Source organism: Tympanuchus pallidicinctus, unplaced genomic scaffold (genome assembly GCF_026119805.1).
Source record: "Tympanuchus pallidicinctus isolate F22 unplaced genomic scaffold, pur_lepc_1.0 scaffold12, whole genome shotgun sequence".
Classification (NCBI taxonomy): Eukaryota; Metazoa; Chordata; class Aves; order Galliformes; family Phasianidae; genus Tympanuchus; species Tympanuchus pallidicinctus.
In genome coordinates, this window is record NW_026294637.1 from 7,736,739 (window position 1) to 7,753,435 (window position 16,697).

Below are 16,697 nucleotides of genomic sequence, written 5' to 3' on the forward strand. Positions count from 1 at the left end.
ACAAATTTATTTTGAGGAGAGCAGTTGGGTTATCAGCTTACAAAGGACAGATCAATACCAATCAGTTCCAGTTATTATGTTGCTTTTAATTTGGCACATTCCCTTTTTGTCATACAGCATTACAGGGTTCCTTCTGGTTAGAGGAATCTGAAGCAAGGGAGTATTGACTTTTGACTGATTAAAATCTGTAAAGCTTTACCTTCGCTTTGTCTACAGCATCTCTGTATAGACAAAACAAACTACTGAGAAGATTATTAAGGCAATACTGTGCAGGCAGATCTTAGTGCAGAGGTTTAGCTGTGCACGTCTGGCCATATTAATGGAAATCCCACTGCTAAAATCCCTGTACGCCCTGCTAAATAATTTGCCTAATGATTTTGGTTAAGCACGCATAACAAGCACCATCTGAAATAGCATTTGACACAATGGGAACCAGAGAGAAGATTCAGTAATGTGGATGCCTTGTTCCCAGGGCTGTGAGCAAGGGGAGGAGACTGGCGTGAAAATAGAGATGTCCTGGGATGTGAGCGCTGTCTGTGATGGATACTGGAGTATCAAGGATGGTCTGGTCAGTGATCTTCCCTTGTACTGCTGTTCCACTCATACAGGGCTGGGTTATATAAGTGACATGATGTGGTCAGTCTGTCGAGAGCTATCTGCTCGTAACTAAATATAATGAATGCAGAAAATGACAAAATAGAAGAATTGCTCACCTTCCCCGTGTTTTACTCTGATCTCCTCGTCTTTCAATAATGTGTCATAGCCATTCCTGAAGCAGAAGATAGAGCAGACTGAGGGAATGCACTGATGATGCATCTCTAAGTCCAGTAGGTAGCTATAGATCCTCCTACCACATCTAGGGAGGATTCATTGTGTGTTAAGTAGTCCGCTATATCTGCATTACAACTCAGACATCACAGAGTGCCTACGCCTCTCTGGCTGAAGGCTGCCTGTCATGCACCTTCCCACGCATTATCGTGTGTGGACTGCAGTGAGTAAAGCTGTTATGCTGAAGTTCTCCTAAGCCAAAGAGAGCTGGGCTTCACAAGTCACCAGACTGCTTAGGGAACTTCCTACAGAAAATTATGTGATGTTAGAAGTGAAGTTCTCACTGTCCAAGTCGCAATCCTTTTCCTGAATTCAGTTGGGAATGGTGTGACAGTGGCAAACCTGATGCTGGTGGAACAGCCATCACTCTCAAGAGATGAAACTTGGCCCATAAACACTGTGGGACATCTACAAGGAGCAGCATGTCATGTCTTCATCAAACTCCAACTCAAGCAATTAACTTGCAGTATTGTTCTTTGCTTCGTTACCTTCTACGCTCTGTAACACTGCAGGATTGTCACCTTTCCTCCAGCTTAGCAGCAGCTACCTTTTACCAAAGAGCCTCCACACCACCGCGGTTCTCTTCAGGATAAATGATGTAATATAAATGTAGAGGATTATTTAAAAACCCATTGTGAACGTTCCTGGCATATTAGCCATAGTAATGGTCTGAGTGTTTTATTTGGCAGTAACCCAGTTCCTTTCTCAAGATATGGTACCTGGTGCATGTCCTCGTAGGCTCATAAAATAGCAGGATGGTAGAATTATCAAGAGAAACAATGATGTGTTTTTATGTTGCTGTAAGTTATGGATATGTAATAAAAGGGGGGGTGTGAAGTTGTTGAGCTAGTGAGCATAAAGTTGAGGGTTTTATTGCAGCTTTAAGTTCTGAAGCATTTAGTACACAATGATGTTTAGCTGCCCGGCCTCTTTATTTTTATTATTTTTTTTTTTTTTGCACTGAAGTAATGACAATAAGTGTAAATCAGGTAATATAGGAATTGGGAGATCTAACAAGGCGGTGTTTTCTTTGAGATCACTGAGAAAAGGAAAACAATGTAAATATTTACCAGTCAGAAATGTAAACACAAGGGCCTTCATAAGAGCACTAATGAAACGTTGGCCTGAATTAATTTTGCATGTAGTTCATTTGAAATCTGAGAAGGTATCAGCAGTTCTCCTCTTGTATTTGAACAACACAGGCACAGTCCGACAACTATAACAAATCCTAGTTTCTATGGAGCTTACTTTCTAAATCTAGGGTCTGTCAACTGATCTGCAACTGTTTGGATGCAGTGTCTTGGATTTGAGGATGGGGACTTTCAGGACCATCTCCAGAAAGATATTGGGAATTCCTCACCTTTTCTACTCCTGCTTCAGGTATGGAAGGGGTGCTCCATGATTCTCGGTCACCTCACCCCAGCTATGATGGATGAGGACTCATTGGGCTCTCAAACTGATCAAATCTGAGCTCCAAACCTGTTTCTGTTCATTTGCTCCCAGTAGTAACTGATCCCTTTATCCATGTGTGGCTCAGCTAATTAAGAAATGCATTAGGCATTAGACCTAATGAGAGAAGCTTCAGAGCATCTTTGTGCTGAAGATGCATCATATCTCCTTGTTTCTGCAGCAATTCTCATTCACGTTTTTTGAGGCTTCTTACTTCATAAATAGTGTCACCAGGGAAGAAAGTATTATTCAACATGAGTAAATGTGACAGCTTCTGGGTCTACAGTTAAGTCAAACCCACTCTGAAGTGAGAAGTGAAGAAGCCTAATGCTGCTCTGTGAGTCACTGGCAAAATCAGAACGAAACCAAGAATCTCTTGTTACCAGCTCTGCAATACAAACTCTGTTGTCCCAACCTTTCATTAACACATTGATAGCTCTTAGAGATTCAGTCTGTTTTTTCCCAGGATAAACTTTCACCTATCTTTGCATTAGGCAGGAATTCCTTGCCTCTTCTTGCTCTTTGTTAACTTTCTCTGTTCCCATAAACACCAGGAGTGCTGGGCTCCAACTGCCAGGTGTGGGTATGAAACTGCAAACACTGGCAAATGCCGAGTGTTTGTTGCCTACCGGGCTGCCATGAGCCTCTCTCACCTGGGTAGGCATCTCCCTACAGCTCTTACAGTTGTTTTCATTTTTTGTGGGATGCTGCAACCCAATATGAGCATATTAGAATGCTGTGAGTCAGGCCTCCTAGAAAAGTCATGCATGACTTAAAATCACAAGGATGATCAAAAACAATAAAATGCATGCTTTCTATTTGCCTTTGGGCTTTCTAAAGTTAAGGCACACCCACGAAGGCTAGAAACTCAGGGCACCTATTTTTCATGAGCTACACGCAGTGCCTTTTTTCTTCTTTCTTTTTTTTAGTTATTTACTGAAACACTTACAGTAAAACGATCAGAATGGCCAACACTGATTCTGTTGCTGAAAGCACTCAGTGAAACCAAGTGAGTGATTTACCTTTTCCATCCTAAACGTGGGGTTTGATTTTTTTTCACGACAATGAAATAACTCCATGTTTGGATATATATAGGACTTCTTTAAGAAAACAGTCCTTTTGCTAGGACTTTGTTTTTTAGAATGTGTCAGTGGGTTGGTGTTGGACAAAAGTCACAATAGGGCTGAATGTCCCAGAGTCTGTGCCTTCAGCATGTGGCTGAATGTGCCAAAGGTTTGGCTTTGGCTTGGCACATTTGTCTCTTTTTGCCTTTACTTGGCTTGGTGCAATTAGGTTGATTGCATTTTAAGAATCATAGAATGGTTTGGGTTGGAAGGGACCTTTAAGATCATCTATTTCCAACCCCCCCTGCTGTACACAGGGACACCTCCCACTAGACCAGGTTCTTAATGTTGTTCTTCCAAGCTTTCTCTAATTTTCCTTCCCTTGATGAAATCTGAGCCTTATAGCAAGATGCTAGAAAGGCTGAGCTTGGCATACCTCACCATTCAGACTAATTAACGGGCTGGCAGCCATGCTCTTGGCCAAACAAGATGCTGCAAAGTGAGTGTGCAGCTCAGCCAGGTGGGTGAAAGACTCCAAGTCTCCAGGAGTAGTAATTCATTCCCTTGGGAACTTATTGCTGTCTCAAACATCACCACTCTGAGCTTCCTGTGCTGGATGCAGTTCCTAGAGTTTAGAGCTCTTCATATCCAAAAATACAATGGTATCTGCCAAGGCGTGCAGTCCTTCCCCTGGAAAGAAAAAAAAATATATGGGAAAACAAACTACATATGATGGATGTTAGTCATGGTGCTTATAGCACTCTTGGCACAATCTCCACCTGGGACTCCTCTACTTACATTCAGGAATTAGGATGAATCAGACATCCTGTGTGTATGTATGTATGAGCTGAGCGTATGCAGAATGTAGTGGGGACTTCTTGATGTCCCAGCCTGCTTTTGCTTCCCTTTGTGCTGCAAGATGTCTGTAAATCTTAAACAAAGAGTCCTTTTTCTCTGACACAAGGTTGGTGGATGGAAAAACAGTGTGCTTATGGGGAACTTCATGTATGGGAACATCACTTCATTTGTGAATGGTGCCAAGATGTGTAGTTCTACTGCAGGACATGTGGCTTGGTGGTGATTTTCTGGAATCTGTGTTCTGGAGTTCTTATCACCTAAGAATTTCAACCAAAGTTTCCAGCCTCCATGCTTATAAAACAAGGCTGATAACAGATGATTTCCCAGCATATCAAGAAGTGTAGACAAATAAGAACATACTGAACCTGTATTCTGGAAACCAATTGTGTGGCTTTGAACATGTTGTGTTGGCAACTTCATAATCTTCCCTTAATTGCTATGTCTATGCTTGTGCAGCATGGCTTGCAGTACCTTCTATAAAACAAATATCAATGTCCTTTTGTATATATTAAACGTTATTTCTCCTTTTGGGTCTTGAGTCACTGACAGAAGAGAACGTTATATGCTAGGCAGTTCAGGCATTGTGAGACCAAAAGATGAAAAATGTTTCCCTGGGAAGTAAAGTTTTGAAGCCTTTCCACGCATTTGAAAGGAATGGAAGCTTAAACTCTGCCGAGTTTCTTGCTTCTAGCGAAGTAATTTTCTTTCTTTCTGGAAAGCAGGAAGGTTGTTAGATACAAGGATTCAAAATAGGAAGGCAAAAAAACCTTTGAGCTCAAGTAATGTGTTGATGAGAAAATGTTTGCTTGCCTTTAGCTGTAGTGCCTCGCTTCCTTGCGGCTGTTTTACTGCAGGCAAAACACAACAACATCGCAATGAATAAAATATTAAATACTGTTGAGGCTTTTATAAGGACATTTTTATAGTTCTTCCAGGTGCAGTGGCATCCTTTTAATTACCCTGACATGACAAAGAGTGCTGCAAAGCTGAAGTGTTGATTCTCTGGTGTACTCAAGGCCATAAAAGTAGCAGCCAGGGAAGGGATCAACTGCAGCTGGAAGGTTCGTGTCTGTGCACAGAACTGGTCAGTGTTATTTGTTCAGATCTGTCCTTAGTCATCACCCTGCCAGTAGGAGGAAATCATGCATAAAAAAACCCATCCATAAAAAAGCATCACTTGATACTTGACTTAGCCAGCAAAGCGTTGATGTCTTCCTAAATTCCACTGCTCTGCAGTGCTTCCCTCTGGGCCTTATTTTATTTAACATGTGCGATACAGTAAGGAATAATGTGCCCAGCCAGTGCTCCCCGTCTTTGTCCATCTTTGTAGCTCTGTATTAGACCCTTCACATCAAAACCCCATCCTTCCACAACCCATGTGTGTCTGATAACTGCTCTGCTTTGCTAAATGAGTAAAGCTCATGTGCAGTTACTCCTTGTTGCCAAGTCTTTCACAGTATCTGACCCCTTAGAAATCTTACTCAAATATTCCCCCAGATGTTAGCAGGATCCCATTTCTCAGGAGCAGAATCAATCCTGATCCCACTGAAATACTTCCTACATGTGATGCCAATGCAAACAATCAATTTTCCCGCAGAATATGAAGAGTGTAAATACTTGCCCTTGTATTAAACCTGCCCCAAGTGTGCTAGAAAGGCTCACTATGTACTGTGGTGAGGTTATGCCTCTTGTCCTGTGGCATCTATAAATCATATGCTATACAGGAAAAGGTAACTTTTGTTGTTAGATATGGACCAATACACAGGTCTTCAAGGTTTATGACTTTCTGTTTTGCTTGTTGCTTTGCTGTCTCTGATTTACCTGTGACTTAATATTGATTCTGAACTACACTGGGACATTTTGTTATCAGATAGCTTTCTGTTTTATGGCTGGTAATTCTCCCAGTTCCTCCCTTCCAAGAGCAAGGGCTCCAGCACATTTCATTGTGGTGCTTCCAATGATCAGTGCTTCCCCCAGTGTTTTTTGCTGGACATTATTGACATCAGCATAAAAGTAGCACAAAAGGTTGAGTGTCTCATACTGCAGTACATAGCCCAGCATCTCAGACCCCAGCACATCTCTGCCAGCGCTGTAAATGAGCCCATCTGGATTCTGAGCTGGGTGACCATCCCTTCCTCCCAACTGCTTACTGGTAGCATTCTGGTTTTGTAACCCAGGGCTTGGCATAGGCTGGGAACTCAGATATTTATGGGACTATTCTGACTGGTTTTACAGTGCATATGGCTCGGCGTGGCTAAGCTGGTAGCAGTGCCTGAGCTTCATTTAAAGGTAGCTTGGGTGCTTCTGTGTTGTTTAACAGCCACATCAATGTCTGTCAGGTAGATATAACTTAATGCTGGATGTATTCAGTTGTATAATTAGGTATGCCAGCAAATTAACTGCAGTATGTTAACCATAATCCACAGCGAGTGCTAGTGAACTCGATGTGGTGTGTATAAATATTATTTTGTACTAGTAAGGACAAGAAAACAGGTAAGGTGAATATTGCCACGCAGCTTCCTGAGAGCACTACATAAGAGAGCAAAGCACAACGTAAGGTAGGTTTTATAAAGCAATACTTGTGAAAAATATGAATTACTTGCACATTCCAACTTCCTCATGACTGAGGTCTGTACTGCGGTGCCTTGCCCTCTTTCTGCAGGATTAGTTTGTTGTGGCAACTCTGATAATTAGCAGTTTCCCGAAGGAAGGAGAATTTTGCAAGCCTGTAAAATGTCAGAATATTGTCAATTGGCCATTACTGCAAAAATAAGACCATAGCATGAAGTCATTATGAAGACTGAAGGACTGAGGAGGAACACAAGGCACAAGTATCTCACAAACTTTAAAGATGGTTAAAAAAGGGGATAAAATTCCCCTCCCCTATTTTTAAACAGAAAGCTATGAAATGCATTCGAGCAAACCGAAAAGTTATGATGTCTATGATCAGCACAAGAAGCTCTGTGTCACAAAATTTTGTGCATACGAAACTCATGCCGACACACAGTGATGCATTTTGTCGGTGTGCACACAGTGTGATGTATATTTTGACCAACGTGTCCACAGGAGGCAAAGGGAAAAATGTAAGCAGGGAAGCAGTGATGCCACGGGAGAGGCTGGGAGAATGTGTGTGTTCTAATGGTCTGACTTTCCTCTTTATCTTATGAGGGGAAAAAAGCAGAAAAGGCTGAATGGATGTGATGGAGTGCTCTGATGTCATAATCTTCTGGATTATTGGCAAGTCATAATCCCACTACCCGGCAGTAAACACTCTGCAGGGCAGCAGGAGAGGGGGAAGCCAGCAGCAAAGAGGAAGAAAGATGGACAGAGAACAAACTGTGGGAAAGAAAGCAGGAATCGCAGATGGCTGAAGCTTCCATTGACAGCCGCACATTAAGAAGCATTAGCTGAGCTGTCATAGGTAGTGTGAGTGTTCTTGGGAGAGTGATGCTAAGACAAAGCCTCTCTTCACCTTTTGACTTATCCATGATCCAAATCCCCAACCTTCTGCTCTGGAAGAGCATCCGGGCACTTTCTGTGTAACGCTGGTAAGTTGCTGGTATGTGTTTTTAGTTTGTTCTGTACAGTGCTCAAGATTTTAAGAGGTAATAAAGGGAACTGGGCACCAGAATTTCTTCAGATCAAAGTAAATTTAACATTACAGGAGTGACCCAGATCTAGTTTTACAAAATGTAGCAGGGATAGGAATGAGGTGGAAAGGTCTCTAGTATTGTGACTCTCCAGTTGTGTCCTCACATGGGCTACAGCTGCAATATGCCAAGTCCACGAGCTTCTTTCCTCAGGTAGGACACCAGCACAGCAGCCATCCCCTTCACATTTGGTGTCCTCTGCCAAAGTCTGAGGCAGCTCCAAGCCGACTGTGGCAAAATACCTGGCTGCTCCAGGACGAACTGCCTGCTCTAGGTGTATTAAGGGTTTCAGCTCCAAATTTTCTCAGGAAAAGATACAAATGTCAAACGCATTTGAAACATCCCTGCAGCCATGGAAATGTCCTGTTTTATTACTTTCTCCAATAAAACATTTTGTTATTCTTAAATCCAGCAAAATCTGATGACATTTTGACAGAAAAGATTAATTACGGCACTTAGGAAGCACTGATCAGCTCTGCTTTGCTGTAAAATTTTTTTATTGGTTGCAAACTTCAAGTCATTCCAGCTATCCAAGGCTGCTTTAGAATAAGACTTGAGGCATTATAGTTTTACAAGAAGTGAATAACAGCTCGGAGATTTCTGCAAAACAAATGGCTTCCTTTCGAGCAATCAAAGCACTGGTTTAGTTTCTCTAATGAGATATTTCCATCAAGAAGCTGGAGGATACTGACACCAGATATTCCCTCTGTTGTTGCGGCAGATTTCGCTGGCACTGACAAATAGCCTGTCTGGTACAGCAAGGTCAGATGGACAGGAACGACACAAACAAGAGAGTCAGCCCTGCCGTAGGCTGGTGCTCTTGGCATTCCTGAACAGGCAGGTAGATGGATGGACAGACACTTCTGTCATTTGTACCATTTGTATCTAGATCCTTGACAGCCATGTCAAATGTGCTGTTTGCTTTCCAGATGCCCCGCTGTGGCCAAGCACCAAAGCTATTTGCACAGAGCAGGCCAGCCACTTCTTTGTCTCTAAATCCAGAAGTCCAGTGACACATGATTAGCTAAGAGCTCTGCTACGTGAAGCGAAGGCAAACAAAAATTGCAAAAGTAAAAATTGGCCAAGTGCAGCCCCAAGGATGCACTCATCTCTGCCGACTTTAAATGCTTCGAAGGGATCAGCAGCTTTGCTCCCCTTGAATTGTGAGGACCAGAACTGAGGCAGGCAGCTTTCTTGTGTGCATGGAGGCTTTTGATTCCTGGTGGTTGGAGGAATGCTGCTGCCCTGCTAGAGGAGCTCCTTAAACTCACAGCTTGGTGCTGGGCTGCTAGAGCAATGGCTAGCCCATGGGGCATCCTGTCCAGTCACCTGTTTGGGCAAGTGTTTAGCAATCATGGAATATGGATAATTTAGCATTACAGAATTTAGGGCTGCAGATTTGAAGTTTAAATAGTGATTAATAATAAAATGCTGTAGAACAGCGGGGTGAAAGTCAAGCCTACGCAGAAGCCCTTGGGTTGAGAGGCTGCTGCTGGTGGAGGACTGAGGAGCACAGAGGAAGCTGGTGCTTGCTGTGTTAAGGACCAGTCCCTCCCTCAAAGACTGCACTATGCACAGGCAAAGCAGGAGGAGAAAAAGCACAGAGGTACCAAATGATTTCTTTGTGTAGAAGTTACTCGTTAGCCAAGAATGGCCCACTGTTCTCCTGAATACCAGGACACGCTCAGTGATCTATTTAATGTGGATATTAAAAGCTTAACCAGGGAGTTGCTAAGTCTTTAAAAGGCCCCAGCCCAGATTTCCAAACAGGACTATCTAGAAGGAGGCTCCCAGATTTGTAATGGTGTGGCAAAACAATCTGCCTCACTTTGGAAAATGCTGAGCAGGCAGGGCTCTGTGCAGCATCTCCATCCTCCGCTGTGCCCCGTCCAAGTAAGGCGCTCAGCAGTCACTTTGCTGCAAGGTCCCCTCCACAGCTCCAAGTGCCAGTAGGCAGCTGGCTCTGAGGCAGTGCTGTGATGGCAGATGTGCTGCCCTGACTGCCTGGCAGTCAGATGGGCTTTGCTGGGTATCCCATCTACTTGCTTTCACAGGTTTGATCCATTCTTGCTCAGTCTTTACGTTTGTTTCCTCCTGTAGTCCTTTGTGGCCATTCAGCTTTCCCCACAGTGTGTTTTCTGCTCCCGCCCCTTGAGAGGCACAAAAACATGAAGATTTTTCAGGGAGGGAATCTGATTGGGAAACCAGCACACAGAGAATGAAAGCACAGCATTTAACTTTTTTTACATTATTAGATTGATTTTCTACTGACCATTTAATCACAGGTTGGATGAGTAAGACTCCAGAATGCCATAGAGAAATGCCAAGGAATGGGATTTTCATTTCTGCATTTTCCTGGTGAGAAATAATCTCTGGGTTGTTTTGGAAAATGCACACTGAAAGATGGAAGTCCTAATGGTAATCAGTGTTGGTTTTAATTTTTTTTTAATTCTTATATGTGCATCTTTCTTGCAAACTGTATAACATCAGCAGAGTAAATACCCTTTATGTAATATAAAAGTGAAATGCAGCATAAAGTTTGCTCTTAGTTCTTGATGATAACACCATATAAACAGAAGCATGAGGGAATCTGAAAATCTTGGGCCAATTTTGGCTGTTAGCTAAGCTCCTGCAACCCCCTTGAAGTCAATGGCATTCTGGGCTTGCAAATACAAGCAGGATTTGGACTCGAATTCTACAAATCTCTGAATGTGTGCATTCAAAGAGGGAGCTGGCATTGTTGCTGATTAAAGAACACTGCCAAAAGACCATAGGACCAAATTTCCAGTAGGTTTGGATAACAAACTCCAACTCGTCCCATTAGTGTATGGAATGGAACAGAGGTCAGGGTGACCGCGGGAAGATAATCATCGAGATTCAGAATGAAATCAAATCTCATTTGAGACTCAGCTGTTCAAGAAAGTTTGGGGGTTATTTATTTTGGATTTGTATAGGCTGTCTCTCAGGAAGCAGAGGCTGATTCCTCTCTCATTAATGCCACAGTGAAATTCTCGGCAGTCTCAGGGGCTGCATGCTGGGCCCCAAACAACTAGGTTATAAGAACTGAAATGATGTTAACGCTGAACACCTGATCCAAAGCCCACTGAACTGAAGAAGAGACTTTCTGTTTACTGTCTCTGAAGAATCTCAAAATGAATACGTTACTAAGATTCCTCAAGTAATTCCCAAAATTTTAGCAAAAGAAGAAATAACAAGCTGCTATACTGCTATAGCAGTATACAGGATACATAACAGGAACCAAAGGAAAAGGTCCTATATGCTGGTGGATAGATTGAATATAATGGGAAGAAGGGAGTAAAACTTAGAATAAACTTATTTCAGAATTTTTTTTTGCATATGTTTTCTAGAGAGGCAGAGGGCCCTTAAGAATATGGAAATAAATTGTGCCAAAGTATCAAGGTAACAGGAACCTTAAAATGCAACAAACATCTAAATAATGCAGGCCAAGGAGATCAAATGCTGTTTCAGCTGTGACACTGTAAATGAGGTAATAATGTTCATGGGTTGTTCCACCTTCCCATACATCATCAAATCGCCACAGACCTGAGAACCTTTCACGCCCATCTTTGGTGTTTCAGCTTGCACTAAGAAGCCCCATTTGAAAGTGTGGAGCTTGGAGCTCCTTTCTGACTATTCTTTCACAGCAAAATCATGTCTAGTAGAATGAGGTTGTTGGGATGTTCATCTCCATGCACTGCCTATCAAGCTCCATGTGCTTTTAGTGACAATGTGTCCTGCTAACAATTGTGTACTCTTTAAAATCAAAGCTATTGCTATCATCAACTTGAGGAGGATAAATAGCCTTTAACTTCTTTTCTGTGCTCTGTAGAAAACAGTCTTTTGTCTTCATTTACTGGCCACATGTAACCTTCCATCCTCTTTAGCTGATTTCTGATCCTTCCAAATCCAGGAGGTCTTTCTCTGCTTTACTCATTTCTCTGATCAGATGCTTCCCTCTTTCCAAACAACGCTTATTTTTTTGGCCTCACAATCTTGAGGTCTTCAAATGAAAAAATTGAACCCTATTTCATTAATACATCTTCTACTCGCAGTTGCTCAAGATTCGCTTTTTAATCTGCATCCCGTTACCCAATTATCTCAGCCACCTTCTTCACTAACAGTTTGACTACAGCCCCTTCTGCAGATGACACGCGACTCTCTGTTCCCTATTTTCCACTTGTTTGCCTGTTTTGAGTTGTGGCTTCTGACCACACCAAACACCAATTCTGAACGTTTCAAGAAATCCACTTACTCCAGCATTTCTGTGACTAAGCCTTCTCATTCTGGCACGTCAGAAAATCAGCGAGCTTCATTCGCAATCAAGCAAGATCACATCTGAACATTCTGCTGCTCCCCCTTGACATTTGATGCCATAACTTAACATTTGTTCCACCATGTGTTGCTGGTCAATATCTCCTGGCAGGAGGTATCCATCTCATTCACTGTCTGCATTTCCCTTTTTATTCCCTGCCAGCTGTTGTGTTGGTTGCTCACAACTGCAGAAGAATCAGCTGGCCTTTCCCTAAGCAGACAGAGCGTGTTCTATCCTTCTAGTAAGCCTCTGTATCTCTAACAGTGAGATGAAACCTGGCACAAATAAGTAGTTTCAGATGAACCCAAGGGGTTTTATGTTTTCTTTATAAAACACTATATAAAAGAAGCGACCACGGGGAGGCTTGGAGGAATGTGATCATCACTCCCCACAGCTCCTTGTGATTACTGCCAAGGCCATGAAAGCACTCCAAATAATGCTGTGGGGAATGCTGTGATACCCACACGAGATGCAGGTCATCTTCTGCTCGTGCAACCTGCCGCTTGGAAGACGTATTGCATCAGCAAAGGCAGCCAAGTGTGAATAATCTCTACCAAAATAGCTATAAAGCTATGTTAGCATTTCCACGCTGGTCGCAGAAGCATTTTCTGGTGTTGATCCAAATTCAGATATTAAAAAAGCAATAATAATTAGGGGTCTTCTTGCCATTCAGTGCTTTGCCAGGTTTGCAGGTCTGCCTGCTGGGCTCACACTGTAGGCAGTGAGAAGCTCATACTGATGGAACGTCTCTTCTGAGACTTTCTTTTTGCTGACACCCTGTGTCCCCCTGCAGTGCCTATCTTAGAATAGTCTCAAATTCCTCTGCCCTAAAACAAGCATGCATTCCATAACATTGTTAAATATCCTGATAAGAAATGGAAATGTTTTGCCCATCTCCCTGCCCTGTCTCACTCCCTGGAGCTTCACAACAGCTGGATTTCTCCTCCCAGCCTCGGCTCACCTGCTGCTCTGACCTCCCTTACAGCTCCCCCGGTCTCGGCCCAACAGATAAAATTCCTCTTGTATTTGCTTTGTTTCATCCCTCTGGAATCCCGTCCTCCCCCCCGCCTGCTAACAGCCACCGAGTCGCTCATCGCCCTTCAATGTCACCCCACGACCCCGTGCAGCAATGTCAGGCTTTAGTGCAGGTGCAATTCGTGAGCTGCGGTATTGCCACACAGAAAGCACTGTCGTGTGACGTATCGTAGGTCGTGACAGAACCTAAAGCGGAGGCTCAGCGCCCCAGGCAGCTCACAAGGACACAACGCACGGGACGGGCCGCGGTCCCTTTAAACACTATTCTGAGGTTCACGTCGCCGCCGTCTCCTTGCGCTAATTAGCGGCGGGCCCGGCTCCGCCCCCTTTCCTCCAGGCCTTCCTTCAGCGGCTCCTCCAATCAGCGCCCGCCCGCGTCACTCTCGGGGCAAGGAAACACGGAGAAAGGGGAGAAAAAGTTTGGTGAGGAGCGAGCGGGGCTGGGAGCAGCAGCAGCAGGTGAGAGCGGGGCGGCGGCACCGGCGGTGGCTGCGGGTGGGGGCGGCGGTTCGGCGCTGAGCTGCTGCGTTCTGTTCTGTTTCCCCGCCGTGCTCGGGGCTGCTTTTCTGCCTTTTTTGGTCGTTCCTTCCTCCCTCGCCCCTCCCGCGGCCGCTGGGCTGCGTGCGCAGAGCCGTCCCGGGGCAGAGGTGTTTGTACGCGTGTCCTTGGGCGGATAAGGGAGCTGCCCCGAGGTGCGCCGTGCCGTTCTGAAGTCCGTTCCCTGGGTGGCTGTCCGGGCTTGTCCCGCACGGGGGGGCATTGCATAAGAGTTACTGGAGTTAAGAGGTTTTTCTGAGGCTCCGCGCTCCATCAGCTGTGCCAAAGTGTGTGCGCTGCGCGGAAGGGTGCAGCGCTGTCAGCTGCCCTATGAACTTTAAGGAGGGGGGGGAAGCAGCTGCTCTTTTCCTCCTCCTGCTTCCAAGCAAGTGATTTGGCTTGATGTCCTCTGAAACGATTCCTTTTGCAGAAAGCTTGTCCTCCTCTGTTGATAATGGTAACTCAGCAGCTGGGGGAAGCGAATCTGCTAGTTCCTTTCTTGCTGTCTTTCCCGTGTCTGCTTTAACTTCTGTCACTTTGCTCTTTGAGTTCTGCCTGGTTCCTTTATGTGCTGTTGCAGTACGTACACCTGTTCTTCATATTAATTCATATCAATCATATTAATTACTGCCCAGCCTCGAACAAGGGGCCTGGCTCTGGCCTCATCCATAATATATTTATTCTGACCAAAATAACAGCGTGTTCCTGCTTGGTTTTTTTTTTTTGTTCCTTGTGATGCTGAGTACCAAAGCTGACACATCAGTGGCAGCACTCCTTGATTTTACTGCTTTCCTGATAGAGTCTTCAGCAGGGAAGGATTTCCTCTATCCTGCGTGTGCTTCTGAGGATACCTCTTAAAATAGCTTTTGCCTTACAAAACAAGGAATCATTAAAATAATAACAGATTAAAATCAACTTACCTAATCGTGTGTTGTTGACACGGATGACAAACGTTGTGTTTCATAATACACCTTGGAGAGAGTGATCTAAGAATGCAAGTTTACATTTCAGCTTCTTGTTATTTCACGGTCTCGGATGGTGCATACAAAACCTTGTACAAATAGCCTGAAAGAGATAGCAGCAAGTTATCAGGAGAGCAGCACTGACATAAACTAGTGAAAAGTTGCCATGGTTACAGATAAAGGTAATCCCTGTTTCTGTAAGAGTGTGTCCTTCTGTAACAGCTGTATTAATCAGTTTGATTTCGGAGGGGATTAGAAGTACCCAAACTCCTGGCTCCATTTTCTTGTCAGCTAATAGTTGTGCAGCTCCCTTTTTAATTAAGTACTGAATAGACTTGGACTTGTACTCAACATACTCAATTTAAGCTGCAGAGAGTATTATAGATTATGTACAGATGCAGGTGAAGCATGCTGAATTAAGTGGAAACTGGCTTTATTATTTTTTTTTCCCACCCGAGAGTTACCTGACGACAAGGAAAAATCTTTCCAAATCCTTTTTGGATCCTTTCTCAGGTGCTCTGAAATGAGTTCTGTGGCATCTCATGCTGCAGCCTTCAGCTGTGCGTCCGTACAAGATGTAATTCCTTGTTATGATCTTAAAAAAATATTAAAAAAAACTTAATAATATCAACATGGCAGCTGCTGGGTGATTGAGAACAATTGTGGCTGTGCAGCTTGTACATGAGGAGACAAGAGAGGAGCAAAAGGGAAACAGAAGGAAAAACATTAAAAAAAATAATAATCAAAGCTGTTCACTTACTGGCTTGTTCCCTAGGCAGGAGGAAGCAGTTGGAGTGTAACACGTGGATAAACTTCAGTAAGTTCTCATGGTAGCTCACCTGTGAGTGATCTGAAATAGCTATTTGAACTGCAGGGTCTGTGGCTGTCCAGGCAACTACTGCCCCGCTCTGCTGGAGGCCTGATATTTACCATGTGCACCTCTCTGTTCCTTCCAGGTTTGGTTATTGCTGTGCAGTGGTACATCTTGGATCGAAAGCAGCAAGGGAAACCTCAGGAAGTTCTTCAAGAGTGCTGCAATCTCATCAGTCTGGTATGTTGTGCTCCATAGGCTCCTGGGGTACCAAGTTGCATTCTTTGTATGCATGGGCCTCCTTAGTTACTGCTTAGGACAGTGAAGTTTCTAGGACTTTGTCTTGCTATCAGCAACATTATTCTCAGGAAGCAGTATGCTACCAAGAGCTATGGAGCTTTATATTGCTGGGGTAGTGCAGGAGATCACTTTCAGTAGTGTTATTCATACCAGGGCAATGAACCTGCGCTCCAGAACCTTCAGTCAACATACACTCTGAACCTGTTTTCATCTTGCCCATCCTGCCTTGCATTTCCAGGCGTTTCTGCAAGCTCTTTAAACTAAATCCAAGTTGGAAAGAAGCTATCCCTGACTGCCTGACTCTCTAGAGGCTGCGCAATGGTTTGCTGAAGAATGCATAAGAACATGAAAAAGAGTGTTTTTCATCATGCAGGGGTGTTTTTTTCAGGTCCTTATGTAGACATGTTGTTTAGGTTTAGTAAAACTGCTAACTTTTGAAATCATCCCTCAAATGCCAAAGTTCTGAAATTCCTATGCTTGTGTGCTTTTAAACTGATGTATTTGCAAAGACCTCTTATGCAGCAAGTTTGAGAACTGCAGCTTACAAACAAGTATTATAACAACTTTTTAATTTTAAAAGTATCTCAAATAAAACTAAAAGACAGCTATGGTTGTTTTTACAAAACCAGCGCATGCTGTAACACTGACACAGTTGACAACAGGAGGGTAAAGTCCTCTTTTACAATTCAAGCTCAGTGTGTCAAAGCTGCACTTCTACTGCTTTGCTACTTATTAACATGTATAAAATCCAGAAGTCCTGGGTATTTGTGACCTGTGGAAAACAGGTGCAAAATGTGAAGAAAGTTTCTGTGATGCAGTGATCTGGGAATCGGATAGCAAGTAACCATCTCTGTATCTAATCCCCTCACA

General features: G+C 43.6%; 1 protein-coding gene and 1 long non-coding RNA gene across 4 annotated transcripts in view; one reads left to right on the plus strand and one right to left on the minus strand.

The window, feature by feature from the left end:
• Positions 1-1,717: 1,717 nt before the first annotated feature.
• On the minus strand, positions 1,718-15,676 carry LOC128075184 (uncharacterized). 3 transcript variants are annotated; one of them, XR_008203689.1, is made up of 5 exons: positions 15,556-15,676; positions 15,170-15,311; positions 14,675-14,819; positions 9,932-9,999; positions 1,718-4,031 (listed from the first exon to the last, which is right to left on the minus strand). It is a non-coding gene; the product is annotated as an uncharacterized LOC128075184 (long non-coding RNA). The 3 variants fall into 3 exon arrangements; XR_008203687.1 differs by lacking the exon at positions 1,718-4,031 and having other exon boundaries at positions 4,060-9,999; XR_008203688.1 differs by lacking the exon at positions 1,718-4,031 and having other exon boundaries at positions 4,060-9,999; positions 15,477-15,676.
• Positions 15,677-15,678: 2 nt separating this feature from the next.
• ZFAND6 (zinc finger AN1-type containing 6) overlaps positions 15,679-16,697 on the plus strand; it is a 31,948-nt gene continuing 30,929 nt past the window's right edge. Inside the window, exon 1 of the mRNA XM_052671694.1 lies at positions 15,679-15,767. The gene's annotated coding sequence lies outside the window, so the exon portion shown is untranslated. The remainder of the gene's footprint in view (positions 15,768-16,697) is intronic.